Source organism: Amblyomma mixtum, chromosome 7, assembly GCF_055824585.1.
Source record: "Amblyomma mixtum isolate Tamu chromosome 7, ASM5582458v1, whole genome shotgun sequence".
Lineage (NCBI taxonomy): Eukaryota > Metazoa > Arthropoda > Arachnida > Ixodida > Ixodidae > Amblyomma > Amblyomma mixtum.
In genome coordinates this window covers 44,139,270-44,152,087 of record NC_143018.1, presented here as the reverse complement: position 1 = coordinate 44,152,087, position 12,818 = coordinate 44,139,270, and positions in this window count along the sequence as shown.

Genomic DNA, 12,818 nt, shown 5'->3' with positions numbered 1-12,818 from the left:
CCTTTCTTCCCCATCCCCTTAACCGATAGGGTCCCCTAATTCCAAAAGCATGTACTCTCTCTCGCAAAGCGCTCCAACGGTCGCCGCGAGAGAGATACAGCACTGCCGCGGTGACCTAACTGCCCCTGCAGCGGCATGCTAGTGGTGCGCATTGCTCTTGTCGATTTGTGTGCGCAGCGGAGTTGCTCCTCGCGCGTTCCCGGGACGGGGTGACTGTGAATATGTGTATCGCTAGAGGACAGCGTTGACAACGTCTCTTTTGTGAACTTGTAGGCCTGTTTCTTAGCCGTTAGTCGCCATCTTCCCTGATCTTCCCTGTGGAGGTTGAGTGCGCGCCAGCAATGCCCGAGGGTGCGAGTGGCGACGGCTGGTCGGGGCCTTCGGCTCACGCCAAGCTCGTACCCGCGTTGGTTGGTGGCCTTGTACCCACTGAGAAGCCACAATATATTTCCACTTTTAAGAGCGAAAGCTCTACTCCTCGCGGCAAACTCCCAAGGTCAAATGTGGCGCGCGTTTGACCTTCAGCCGAAGGAGCGGTGCTGTGTCCTGTGACGTCACGCCACGTGACCGCTGCGGACACGTGGCGCAGCTGCGCTCACTCGGAGCCTCGCCGCTGTGGAAACACTTGACTAGCGGGGATTTAACAGCTGCTTCACTTGCACTAGTCGCTCGGTATCGCCGTGGACGAAGCGCGCGCCGGTCTGTGCGCGTCAGCTCCGGAGGCGCCAGGCTAACCGTGCGTAACACAGCTTTTCCTCTTATAATTCAAGCCATGCTTAAACCAGCCTAATTTTTTTCCCTGTGTAATAATGTAAATGCTTAAAAAAGAGACGTAATGCGCTGAGAACACACTAGATGGTTATGCCAGCTTACCACAAACTGAAGTTGTGTTTGTGTGAGGTGGTACGTGCGTCATCTCAACTATGGCAACAGGGGGACGCTAGACATTTTAAAGCACATGCATTAGGATCAAATATGCTCTACACACACTGAAAGCTCCCCTGCCAGGTTGCCAACAGCGTACCCGGAAATCTTCCCGTCGGTCATGCCGCAAGAGCTGTCACACGAGCAAAAGCAAGAGTGAGGAGGAGCTGAGAATGGACTTTAACCATCCTGGGCTTTGGTTTGTGGCATTTGTTGTTGTTGTTGTTAGCCTTTCAAGAGATGGCATATACCCACACTGGGGGATCGAATATTCCCCATCTTCCCCATTGTAGTTTTTTCTCGAAACTCATTTTTTTCCATTCCTCCCTATCCGAACAATCCTACCTTTTATCTCTGTACCAGATTTTTATTGAAGCTTTGTATACTTCTTATGTATCTATAGCTGCGCAATGAACCACAATAAATAAGATCGTACAATTTTTTTGTGAGTGCTGCTTTTTTTCTCAACAAGGTGTCTTAAGAAAAGCATTGTTTTTATTCATTCCACTATTAAATCTTGACAACTTATGGTTGGTTTTGGTTTTATGGTGTTTAACGTCCTAAAGCGACTAAGGCTATGAGAGACGCCGTAGTGGAGGGCTCCGGAAATTTCGACCACCTGGAGTTCTTTAACGTGCATTGACATCGCACAGTACACGGGCCTCGAATTTCTCCTCCAAAGAAATTCAGCCGCCGCGGCCGGGATCGAACCCACGTCTTTCGGGCCAGCAGCCGAGCACCATAGCCACTGAGCCACCGCGGCGGCCTGACAACTTATGGTATCATAATTATTTTGGTTCACTGCATAGCTCATGCCTTTACGTATATAACTATAAAAATAATTTGCCTTGCGATGAACGAAATTAAAGTTATGGCTGCTGGCGTGAGATTTATATTTTGTGCGTTTTTAAAAATACAATTATACACAATTTTCATCTGATTAAGATAATACAATATGTTTTTAAGACAGAGAGCTAATCTGCTGTTTGTGTCTGCTATTAAAAATTTCCTCTCTGCAGTGGCGCACTCTTCATAGCCGCGCCTGACGGACGTCATAAGTCCCAAAAGTATGAAACGCAAAATAATTATTCCCGAAAGCACGATGGAAACTGCTAGCGCTCAACATGCGTTTTACGACAAATGTGCAATCGCTGTATTTTTTTTCTTCTGTAACAGAACAGATTTTAGAAACCATTTTTCTTGCAGTCAACGACCTGAAACTGTCTACCTTAGTCGCACAGTTAGATGGGAAACTGCGCACTCCGAGGAGGCTGCTGTTTTGTTCACTGACGTTTCGGAAGCGACTGAACTCGCACTCGAAAACGCCTCTGTGAATTCTGTGCTGGGCGTTCTGTTTTTTTTTTTTTTTTCGCAAGATTTTTAGCATTATAGACTTACAACTATTGGCCGAGCGAACCTATGCATTACTCAAAAGAAACAGTGGAGACATCACAGTTTGAACTCTCATTTATTTCGCTTCAAATAGCACAAATGATATTGATAATCACGATGTGGAAAGTATTACTCCCGAAACGCCTTGGCTTTTAGTGCACTAGTTTTTGTTTTCTGCAGAGCGGCTTTGGTTGCTCTCAGTCTGGACCTGCGTAACGCACAAGGAGTTCAACAGTGCATTTGTCAATGCGGCTAGTCAATGCTTTGTTGATAGTGCCACTTCAAACACACTTCAAACACTGAGGGCATAGTGCATGGTTCGGCTGTTGGGGAAAGCCGTGTAAGCTCGCGGGTGAGGTTCCCAGTCCACCGACGCTTAGTATGAATGCTTTGCGTTTGCAGAAAGTACTGTCAGCTATGAGTACCCACGAAACGCGAAACGTCTTACAGACGTCTTGAACCAGCTTCAAATGGCTACACACGTCTTTCGCTAGACCGAAACGTCTCGCAGACGTCGGCAGCAAGAAGCTTTCTCAGAAACTTCAATACGTATTTATCAAGCGTTCCCGCAGCTACGTTCCTAAACCTCTAACACAAGACCACCTCAAGATGAGTTTTTATGTTCAATCAATTATAGAAAGTTACCGTCGTAGTGAAAGGACGTAAAATCACGGAAAGTGTTTTTGACCTTCACATGTTTTATCCCAGCCATTGAATAAGACGTGCACGGGATGACCGTCTGTGTGGAGCCACTATAAGTCATGTAATAAGTCACCAGGTCACAAAACTGTGCAAACATTATATGTTTATGCATTGAATAGATTTGTTGTTGTCTGAATTAAATGTGGTCGGGCGCCTTTCTATGCTTCGTACTTCTAAGTATTCACGTATAGTCTACTGAGCTGCTCATGGTAGTGGTACACCAACCACTCTTGATCTTAACGTGGGCGAAACTTGAAGGTTTTATTTCAGCAGAAATTGGAGTACATGTAGCAAAAAAGTTACAATTTTTGGGATCACGCCTGCTGAGGTTTCCGAGGCAAAAAGCGTCTGTATGGCGCCTGACATGACCTCGGGTAATGTCAGGCGCCATATAGGGGGTACACCTTCCAACAATTGTTCATAAAACAGGAATGAGTTAGGCTTGCACACGCTCGATCCCCCTAAGACCCACCATAGCGTTTCTGGTGCCTAGGTTAAGTACTGCCAACCTCCCCTCCTCTCTGCACTTCCTTCTCTCCAAAGCCTCTTTCACAGTATCCTTCTTCCGGTCTGGAAAGGAAGAGCTGCCATTTTGTATTTTCGAAACGAGTCTGTTCTGCGGTTGCGTTTCATTGCTGCGGTTTTCTTCAAATGGCTTATCGCCTCTGGACTGGTGGTGTTTTAAAACAGCGTAAAAGGAAAAAGAGCTACTACTGGGGCTAGTTGGAAATACATACTTGAAGGAATTGGTGAGCGCTATAAAAACACGGAAAAGGGACGAACACTAAGCGCTTTGTCCTGTGTGTTCGTCCCTTTTCCGTGTTTTTATAGCGCTCACCAATTCCTACAAGTACGTAAAAGGAAGCATATCGCAGTAGCGGCGGGATGACACAAAACTTGCTCGACTGCAGAAGTACGAGGTCTGTTAGAAAAGTATCCGACTTTATTTTTTTTTACGAATATCTAATGGATTTGAAACAAGCACGCTTGCACCAGCCTACCTTAAACCTTCGTGCGCATGCACAAATTTTTTCTCGCCTGCCGGTAGCGTCAGTCACTGGCACGCAGCGTTTGAGTGATGCAGTGCGCAGTGCTCTCGTCGGTTTTTTATTGCAAGGAAAATGGCGGAGCGACAGCAGCAGCGCTATTGCATCAAATTTTGCCAGAAACTAGGCGACAGCCAAGTAGAAACCATTTGGAATATTCAGACGGCTTTCGGTGACAATGCTATGAGCAGCACACAGATTAAGCAGTGGTGAATAGGTTTAAAGATGGCCGCACATCGGTGCAGGGAGAGCCACGCTCCGGTCGGCCATCAACATGCCGAAATGACCAGGTCATTGCCGAAGTGCACGCTGTGGGGACGCGGGACCATCGTGTGACTATCCGAGAAATTGTGGAAGAGGTGGACATCACCAATTTTTCTGCACATTCCGTTATCACCGAAAATTTGGCCATGGAGAAAGATGCGGCGAAATTCGTGCCGAAGCTGCTCACGGTGCAGCAAAAGCAGCTTCGTGTTAAGTCTCACAGGGTATGCTGGATTCCACAAACAGTGACCCCGACTTCATCAACACCATAATCGCTGGTGACGAGTCTTGGGTGTACAGGTACGACCCGGAAACCAAATCCCAGTCGTCACAGTGGAAGCATTCCACGTCACCAAGACCGAAGAAGGCCCGCCAAGTGCGCAGCAATGTCAAAGTGATGCTGACTGCTTTCTGTGTGGCACGTGCACCACGCGTACGCACCCCACAAAGTAAACATTGACCAAAAAAATACTACAGGGATCTCCTCCGCCGCCTGCGTGGTGCTGTGCGGCGCAAGAGGCCGAAGTTGAGGTCAACAGGAAATTGGCGGATCCATCATGACAATGCTCCTGCACATTCCTCGCACTAAATTCACACTTTTTTCGCGAAAAACCAGACTGCTGTAGTTCAACAGACTCCTTACTCTCCTGATATGGCCTCCGGTGACTTCTGGCTGTTTCCCAAAATCAAGAGGCCATTGAAAGGAGCGCGATTTCAGACAAGAGAGGACATTATGGCTGCAACGACAGCTGAGCTAAACTCCATTCCGAAAGGGGCCTTTTCGGAATACTTCCAACAATGGCAGCACCACTGGGAGAAGTATGTGGAGTCCCAAGGAGACTACTTTGAAGGTGATTAGGTTTGCAACGCTCCAGTAATGCCAGTTTTTTTTCTTCGGCAAAAGGTCGGATACTTTTCTAACAGACCTCGTATGCTGCGCGCAGAGGCGAGACGAGGCACAGATACACGAGCACGCACGAGTACACGTAGGTACAAAATGTACGGCTACTTCCGGCAAAAACCGGAAAACGGGACCGGAAAAGTCGTTTGTCTAAGCGGAAAAAAGGTGGTGACGTTCTTCAAATATTGGCGGTACTTAAAAAAGCGAAGAGTGTGAGTGTCATGGAGGGGCTTTAATTAGTTCTCCCCTCAGCCCAAAGCCAGTGTCGTCTCAAGTAACATGGAAACTATACAATCTCAGCACTGGTGTCTGCTTCTCGTTCGTCCTCTACAAAAAGACAACGTTTTGGTTTGTTCTCTACGATGGCAGCTCTACGATCAACCAGATACGATGCCAGTGGGAGGGCACCTAGGCTCGCTGTCTGGCCACACTGCTAGCCTACGGTGCTGGTGAGCTGCTGCAGGATGACGCCGTACATGATGACCGACTTGAGCGTGTTCACGTAGAGGCGGTCGTCCAAATCGAACGCGTCCAGCGCAGTGAGCGTGAACGCCTCGCTGGACGCGGCGCAGCGCCGCAGGATCTTGACAGCTCCGCACACAGGGCCGTGGCGCGGGTCCGAGCGGGCGCTCAGCCCGGGTCCCAGGGTTACCGCCGTCTTGCAGCTCTCGACGTGCACCGAGCAGAGCCGGTGCGAGAGCAGGGCGTACACCACGAGCAGGTGCAGGTTGCGGGGCAGCTGGGCGCCGTTCGACCAGAACGAACGGCTGTCCTCCACAAAGCTGCGCAGCACGACAGTGGGATGCAATGGAAGTTTTGCCGAGTACAGTAAACGTTAGGCTCGGCATAGTCCAGGATCATGATCAGCGAGGCAGCTTTTATGATTCACAGAGTTTTCAGTCATGTTTAAAAAGCATGGCCAGATGGGCATACTAATTATGACAACGGTCCAGCGCACTAATTACTGGTGTTGCTGCTAAAGTCCGTTCAGAACTATTGCCTTTTAGATCGCGATGACAAAGTCGAATCTTGCTGTCAAAAGTAACCTGCAAGTTTTTGACTACAAAATGATCGAGTGAATAATTGTTGGTAACTGCTGCGAATGCTTGCCGTCCTACTGCCCGGCGGCGTCGGAAGCGGCATTCTCTAAGAAATAAGCCGAGAATCAGGCTACCTGGAAAGTACTGAAAATTTTGGCATGCAAAACAGGGGCTACATGTTTAAAAGTTAAAATTGTAAGCTTTGCAGAATCTCTATTGAGGCGTTATATACAGTATTTTACTTTTCTATACCGCCCATTATACCCTGAAATACCGAACACGATTATACGTACCGAGTGTATAGTATGTAGTGTGTGCGAAATATATCTAGTAAAAAGAAATTTCCTTCACTAGATTATTATTAGATATAGAGCATAAGCAGTGTGAAACCTCTGTGGAATATTTTATCCACACATCAGCAGCTAACGTGCGAAGAACCATAGACCATAAAATAGTGGCCCATTCAGCATGTGGGTTGAATACGAGCGTCATTTTTAAGTGGGTACAGACAGAAAGTTTTGGGAGGTTTGTTTTTTTGCCGTAAAAGAGGCCTACGGGCCTAGTAATCATGAAAATGAGTTTAAGACGCCAGAGAGCAGCGTGGATAATTAGTTACAAACGATCTTTTATATACTGGAACTTTCGGAGTCGGTCGGCGCAAGCTCTGGAGTGCACCATAATGTCACAGCCAACCTGGGCTACCACATTCTGATGATGCCACATTCTGACATCGCCGGCAAGCGCCGTGTGTCTTCCTCTGAACAACAACTGGGCTCAGTGACGTCACAATAACTGCGGCAAGTGCGCATTGAGGTCGTTCGATTTGGATGGTAATGCCAAGTGCCTGCTCGGACAACATTCGAAATCTACTAAAACACGTCCCACTCAACGCCTGTGACTGAAAGCTGGTAAGGAAGGCATCTCCTTAGCAAATCACGTCATTTTTTTTACCTCAAAATTTTTTTGCTCGCTTTGAGGACGATACAGTTCAGAAATTTGATCATCAATTTTCGAGTACAAATGATCTAAATTTGATGAAAGGTGACTGGGCTCGGTGATTTTTGCATAGCATAGCACACCTGAGCAGCCGAGCAATAAAAGGGCAAAAATGATTTCGCCTATCCTTATATAATACCTGCAACTCGGCTGTAATCGCGTACTGCATCGTCAGCTTGTGCTTACTTAACACGAGTGCACGTCACTTTAGATCGTCAGCTCGAGTACATGTGAAATCTTATGAAAAAGTCGTAGTCTTTCCTCCTTCCCTTCCTTTTCCTGAATGCTGCGTCTGGACTCGTTTTGTTCGTGGCGACATATCCTATAACGCTTCTTAGAACTGGACTTAGACATGGCGGTGGTACCTGAGCAGACTTCATACAATAGATCATTCATTCATTCATTCATTCATTCATTCATTCATTCATTCATTCATTCATTCATTCATTCATTCATTCATTCATTCATTCATTCATTCATTCATTCATTCATTCATTCATTTCCAGAGCTATACATTTGTCTAATCTCTCGGTCCAGAAGATGCTATACTGCATGGATGAATCAGTGCACGCCAGGTATTGTTTAGACAACAACGATCCGTGTAGACAAAAGGCGTTGCACACTGTGCTGCGTCCTGCAAAATCTTTCATATGTGGACAGATTATTAAAATATGTTTTCAAGCGCTGGGGCTGAGTGACACAGCAGTTTGCTTGTTTGTTTGGTAACAGAAGGAAGATTGTTTTCCAGTGGTCGTACCGTATGATGACTTCCAAAACAAGGTTGTTTAAGAGCCCTTCGCCGCATTGGCGAACTGCAATGGCAAGGTGCAGCATCTATGCTATATCGCTACCTTCGTTACGAGCAAGCACCGAAGAACCCTTACCTGAGTAACATGTGAACTGACGCCACGATGGCTAGCATGAGCTCCGCGTACCAAACGAGAACCAGAAAGGAGAAGGCCGCTTCCAACGAGTGAACCATCCTTAGGACGTCGTGAAGAGCGGCACCAAACCCACGAACTTCTGCGGCGGTGACTGCGCCCGTCCTGTGTGAGGTGATGGCCAGGCTTCTTATCGCCACCTGCGCGTCTTCAGCAAGCTGAACGTAACTCAGCATGACCGCCAACTTCAGGAGCGCTGTCACGTAAAAGGAGCTGAGTTCGCCCAGTTGTTGAGCAGAGAAGGACAATAAGCCGCCCGATGACATGGACCTTCGGGCCGTGAGCAAGTAGGCGCGCATCAAGGTGTTGTTACTGAAGGCTGGCGGTCTTGACAGCAGCGTGCGGCGTGCCTTGAACGGCTTGAACGACTGGGCGAGGAAGTCGAGGGCGGCGAAGAGTAGGAATGAGCAGATCAAGAGTGTCTTGGTACTCGGGGCGCAGAACCGGTTCTTCCTGGTCACTTTGGCGTTAGTATCGCATGCCGACCGCGTGTGATCGATCTTGTTCACTGAGGACATAAAGATGTGGCCGCTTAGAACGCTCGCCAACAGGCTCATGAGGAGTTGCACGTTGGCGAAGGAAAGCTTGACCTTGGTGTGCGTGAAGAAGACGTCCATCGCTAGAAGCACCACCTGGTACGCCGCTAGGATGTCGATGACAATTAAGACAAAGTAACGCGGCCAGTTTAGGTACCCCACGGGCTTTGGACTGCCCTCCATTGACATGGTTATAAACTATGCTTCCTTCAATACCTTCGAAGACGCGCTTTGCTTATTCAGGAAAAGCTGCTTCAGTGAAGGGCCTGCTGGATTCAAATGCTTCGCGACGTGGGAACACTAGTGAGCAGGTGCCCGGGTCTCCGACTGACTCCTTCCGTATGTCTCCGGAATGTTGTAAATCACACCTCTATGATTATTTCGCGAGCGTTTTGTAGTTTATTAAGAACGACGAACGTAATCACCCCAGGACTCCTTTGGGTTTAAATTTTCTTTCCGTTTTACAGGACACGATGTTGCCGCCCGGGTCTCCGACTGACTCCTTCCGTATGTCTCCGGAATGTTGTAAATCACACCTCTATGATTATTTCGCGAGCGTTTTGTAGTTTATTAAGAACGACGAACGTAATCACCCCAGGACTCCTTTGGGTTTAAATTTTCTTTCCGTTTTACAGGACACGATGTTGCCGTTAAGTTAAATTTTGAGGACAGGTATGGCTGGCCACGTAACGCTTACTAGAATTCCATTAAAAACGCGCGAAACTAGAGTTTTAAGAAAGACAGCACGACAACCCGAACTATACCTTCTGGGAACACAAAACAAAAGCGCACAGGTACTACCTATTGAAGCTCTGTATTCACACTCCCGTTGCCTTGCGATTTTCTGCTCGATCGATCAGCGTACTGGTGCCGTTCAGGTTTTCGAAACAACGGTCGTCAGATTGTTATATTTTATTTAAGGCCTTTTTTTCGTACCTAGCACTGGCGGTGCATAGACACGTCACTTTTGAATATGTGATAACCTGAAGCACGGTTCTTATTTTTTTAGCTCTGCATTGGATGTAAGTAGATGTTGCTAATGTCGAGCGTACTAATTATAAGTTCAAGTGTCTCATTAAAAGAGCCCGCCATCGAGCGGCTGATTAATTATTCACTTGAAACAGGGCTCCACGCCCGGGCTAAGGGCGAGTTTCGACTCACGAAACTTGTCAGCCATGAACTGCCATGAAACTTAGCATGCCATGCCAACTCACGCCATTGAAAGTTCAATATATTTTTGAGATTCAACAGGCAAGCACGTCCAGTGCATAGTTGGCCTGAGCACGACAACCTTTCTGCCTTCCTAACAAGGACATTTCTTTGTCCTCCCAAAATCTTCTCGCAGTCACTATTGACTTTTCTCTCATCATGCATGCGCATGTTGTTCGTGTACTTAAGCCAGAATAAGTTTTCCTTGTTTTCTGAGATCTTACGATACTGTCAGTGTAACCCTAATTCAGTCATTCTGCGTAAGTATTCTCCCTGTACTCCTGTAGTACACCTTCGCACTTTTTTTCATTGTCTGAGTACTGGAAGTGTTGAGGAGCGCAGCTCAACACACGCCACACACAATACACATTATTCAGAGCTTGCAGTCAGGGTACAGCATCACTTCATGAAACGCAATCTTCGTCTATCAGAGTTAACGGGACGCTGAAGTGAATTTCACTTATTGCTGAACGGTGCATAGTGAGCTCGGTGGGTCACTGTTTGACCCTTCATCCGAGCTCTACAATCTGCTTTTATTCATAGAATACAGGAACGGAGAAAACATGACAATATACCCAGGCCGCGGCTGACCGAGTGTACTGTAGTCGGATACTACTCAATAACTAAGTTTCAAATGCTCCTCAAAGGAGAACAGTGGCGTCGACCGATTCACACGACGTCATGGTTAATCCCCTTGAATCTGCTAGCATGGCGTCATGGCAGATGGGAGGGGATTAACTACGACTTAATCGGATGAAACATGGCGTCATGAAAAAGCGGTCGGCGCCATTGGCTTGCGGGGCTCTTTTGACAGACATTTGCCGCTTCGTTCTTGCGTTGTATCCGACTGTATATGGTTATGATGGGTAATATCTCGCATTGAAGTGGTTGACATTATGATGCTTCTTATTCATTTCACCTGGAAAGAGTATCGCGAATTCTGGCAATATTTTTTACCCGGTGGGTTGTTACTGCTTGTAGAGCGCAGGAAGTACAAAACGCCCTTTGTGAAAAAGTTCGTGAGAATTTGCGCAAAACGCACTTTAATTTCTTAGAGGTGGCTTAGAGAACTGCATGTTTTAAAAGCAAAAACTCTGCACATAACGTCGCTGTTAGTGTTCTTTTAAGACTGATGACCGAAAGCCCGACCATGCTTTCTATAGTGCTTAGAGGAAGCAGTTCCAAGCCTGTCCGCTCATCGCGCTCACGTTGTAGCGATTACAAAATGGCTTCCGTTGGTACAATTTTTTTTCCTCTCTGGCTTAATAGCATGCTGTATGCTTAGGTTAATCAACAGCGCCAGCCATGCTCATCTTCTGGCCTGAATTTCAGTACCGAGTAGAGAAAAAATTATTTTTTTTTTTTGCTCAAGCACCACAAGTTTGCTCAAGAGCAAACAATGTGGCCTGAAGGCTGTACAAAGGCTGCCAGCCTTTGTACAAAGGCCGAAAGGGAGATGCGACATAGTACGTTGCGTCTTCCTTTCGACCTTTGTTTTTACTTACCTCCTCTCTCCGTCTCTCTCTTATCCTCTTCTCTGACAACTGAATCAAGACTGCCACACATTTCAGAGAGCCACCTTCGTGTGTGTCTGAACGGCGGTGTTTAATGTTAGATAATAGACACCTTTAGCATAGCGTGTACCATGCTACCTCACTGCCAGTGAGCACGCGCTGATTGGTCCTGATGCGGGAGGCGTGCGTGTAGCTGCCTACATGGATGGATGGATGGATAGGAGCGCCTTCTTTGAAACGGGGTGGTGGCAATTGCCACCATACTCAGCTTTTCTTTCTTTATTATTTTTTATTTACTGTGTTGGCAATTCTCATTAAGATTCGCCATCATCTTTACCTACGGTTTCCTACAATTCTAACCTTATGCCACATCTCTGCTTTTCAGCCACCAATCCTCCAATCACTTTTTGCTAACTTCCACTGCAGATTTATTTACATGACCATTGTTATCTTTAAACCCTAGGGCCTCAGGAAGAGTGACTGTGCCTGCATCGACATCTGGATGGATACCATCACATTTGATTATGAGGTGTTCAATTGTTTCCGCAGATCTACCACACACAGCTGCCAGGTACCTGGCGCCATCTGGAGCCCCCGAGGCGATCTGCGCATGCGCATTGGCGGTGGGCGGGCTTTCGGTACTCCGGTAACGCTAACGGTAACACGGTACACGGTATGCTAAAGGTGTCTATTTTTAGCAAAGCGTACACCGTCTACCGTCAGCGCTTACCGCGGCCGCCGGATGCCACAGAGCATGCGCACTTGCGACTGGTGGCCGCGGTAAGCGCTGACGATAGGTGGCACAAGCTGCGCTAAAACTCGTTATTGTGGTCAATAGACGCCTTTAGGATACAGTCTACCGTGCTACCATTTCCGGAGTACCGGTCGTCTGCGCGCTGCCAGTGCGCTTGCGTAGATCGCCTCGAGGGCGCCAGATGGAGCCAGTTACCTGGCTGCTGCGCGCGCGCCTGCCGCATCAGGACCAATCAGCGCGTGCGCACTGGCGGTGGGCGGGCTCTCGGTATTTTTTTTATGAAGGTGTAGGTTGCGCAAACACGGGACTAGTGTCTCTGTCTCTGTGTGTCTCTGTGTCGTTTCTTTGTGGTTCGTCCCGTGTTTGCGCAACCTAAACCTTCACAAAAACATGTACCAACTAGGCCCAACCAAAGTTTTTTGGGGCTCTCGGTACTCCGGTAACGTTCACGGTAACTCGGTACACGGTAAACTAAAGGTGTCTGATAACACTGCTGCAGGCTCAAGGTGGACGCGATGAAGTTTCGATTTCACTTGCGCGCGAAAAAGGCAGACGCCCGCAGAAGGCTTCGAGTCGAGCGTTGTGGTTAGTGTATTTGC